A 2,546-nucleotide genomic window follows, 5' to 3' on the forward strand; every position below is an offset into this window, starting at 1 on the left:
TTTATAATTCCCTGGAGCCAGGCTCGTGTACCCTCCCGAGCCGCCAGTACCAGCCAGGAGGGACACGGATCCAATAAACATGTGGTTGCATTCAGCCTCCCCAGGATCCTGTCCACATCCTCAGGAGCCACAGAGTCAAACTCCTCCCATATAATCGTCTCAAGACCTGCTCCCTCCACCTCCCCCGGGGCCACCCAGTTGGAGTCCAACCCCTCCCGGATCCGAGCGACTTTGTCATTCAGATATTGTGCAAAATCCTCAGCCCTCCCCACCAGGGGGTCCCCCCCTCAGTTGAAGGAGGGAGCGGGTCACCCTGAAGAGGGTGGCTGGGCGGTTATCTGATGACGCAATGAGGGTGGAGTAGTAATTAGACCTCGCCACCCTCATTGCCACTAGGTAGGATCTAACATGTATCCTTACCTGTGTTCGGTCGGGTTCGGTTCGGGTAGTCCTCCAACTGCTCTCTAGGCGTCTTTTCCGGCGTTTCATCTCTCTCAGCTCCTCGGTGAACCAAGGAGCTAGTTGAGATCTACGTCGGGTCAGAGGCCGCAACGGCACGATTCGGTCCAGTGCTGCGGCCACATCCCAGGCCGCAGCCTGATCTTCCGCCGAGTCGTGACCTAGATCCTCCGGATATCTTTAGAGCTGCCTTCCTAATAAAGTTAAATGGAGAAAAAAAATCCATGCAGGTAATTTATGGACATAATTCTCTTAAAAAAAAAAAAAAAGATGAACTGGAAGTATACACACAGACATGTGTGTATGCACACGCACACATGTATACATTGCATTGACTATATTTTCTAATGAGATGGATTATGTACAATGGTCATTAAAAAATCCCCAAAAGATTTCTTTAGATAATTTTGCTTTTAAAAATAGTTTCTGGCATCAAATAATGATGTTCAAAAGTGGTTGCAGTTTAATGGATCTTCTTATGGAACAACCAGAATCTTTGACAGCTAAATCTTTGATACTCTGGTTCATTCTGGCAATTAAACTTTTCATTCACAACCTGCGAGTCCTATAAGGTAGACCAGACTAAGAAACCAATGCCATATTACTATTTTTAGTGGAACAGCTGTAATAACAGAATCTTGCAAATCTTAGTGTGCTTAATTACTGTCTTCAAATATTTGACGAACTGAAATTTAGAAAACAGGAAAGAATTGTTCAGAGTTCTTTCCTGGTACTGAAAGAAGTCAGTTTAAATTACAAAGAAATCAGTTTTGATTGAGATCCAGTTCGGTGTAATAATTAACGGTATTGGACAGAAAACCAGGAGATTGTGAGTTTTAGTCCTGTCTTAAATTCAAAGTCATGAAGGTGACTTTGGACCAGTCATTCTTTCCCAGCCTTAGGAAGAGGCCTTGGGAGATACGCATAATTATATTTTCCACTTGAATAGAGGAAGATCTGCATATCATAAACTCTGCACTATTTCTTGGAACTGAAATGTCTATATTGGACTTTAACACTTTCTTTTGGATCAAGCAGAGTTTCCTTTAATTACATAGCACCATGTGTATATTTTACAGTGGGTAGGCATAGATCATTAAGAATGGAAAATTCTGTCAATTGCATTTCACTAAATTCCTCATCTTGCCAACCAGAAGCAATATTCAACTAGTTACTTACGAATTCTCAGAAAAATGTGGTATAAAAAGTGAATTTGACACTTTAAATACTATATTTGGTATGAAGGTTTCCTATTAAGCTCACTTTTCAGGCAATTTTCCCTTAAGGAAATGGATTTTTGTAAAGTTCTCTTTGTAAAAAAAACTAAGCAGGAACATGAACTTAGAACAAACATATTTCCTTGCAAAGCTAAACTCTATCATAAATCAGGCACTGCTTCTTCTCAGAAATTCTTCTCAAGTGTCAAAAGCTAGTGATAGAAAAATATGAGGAAGAAAGGAGGATACTACTCTCCCAAGGTCTTGAAAATCCACTGACTGGCAGGATCCTAATGCTATGGAATGGTATTTATTCAAACTGGTGGTTAGGGAAGGCACTACCTCCACCTTTTAAACTGGCAATATTTTAATTTTAACTTTACCTTTTGAGATTTCTTTCAAAGGAGATGAGAATCTGGTGAAATTCTATAAGTAGAATTCTTATACGCATTTCTATGTATACATATTATAATTATTTTTTATTTATTCATTCTTTTAATTTGTACACTGTCTGACTTCCAGTGGCTATATAGGTACATATTCATAGATATGTATATACTGTATATATATGTGAAGCGAATGGACCGGTGACTCGCTCAAGGAGCAGGGCGCAGAAGCAGCTGGCCGTATAAGTAAAAACTTCCAGATCCTTTGCTTTCACTCTGACGACATCGGCAGTTTGGCCGACGAAAGCTAAGTGGTTTTATATTAAACAGCTTTTGTTTATATTTTCATCCTGGCGCTCGACTTTCCTTTGCTTTTCTAATATGCACACACCCAGGATTCGCATTTTTAATGTAATTAAGGATTGTATGTATGTATGTATGAATGTATGTATGTATGTATGTATGTATGTATATACATATATGC

This window comes from Protobothrops mucrosquamatus, unplaced genomic scaffold (genome assembly GCF_001527695.2).
Source record: "Protobothrops mucrosquamatus isolate PMUCROS unplaced genomic scaffold, P.Mucros_1.0 scaffold247, whole genome shotgun sequence".
In the NCBI taxonomy this organism is placed as follows: Eukaryota; Metazoa; Chordata; class Lepidosauria; order Squamata; family Viperidae; genus Protobothrops; species Protobothrops mucrosquamatus.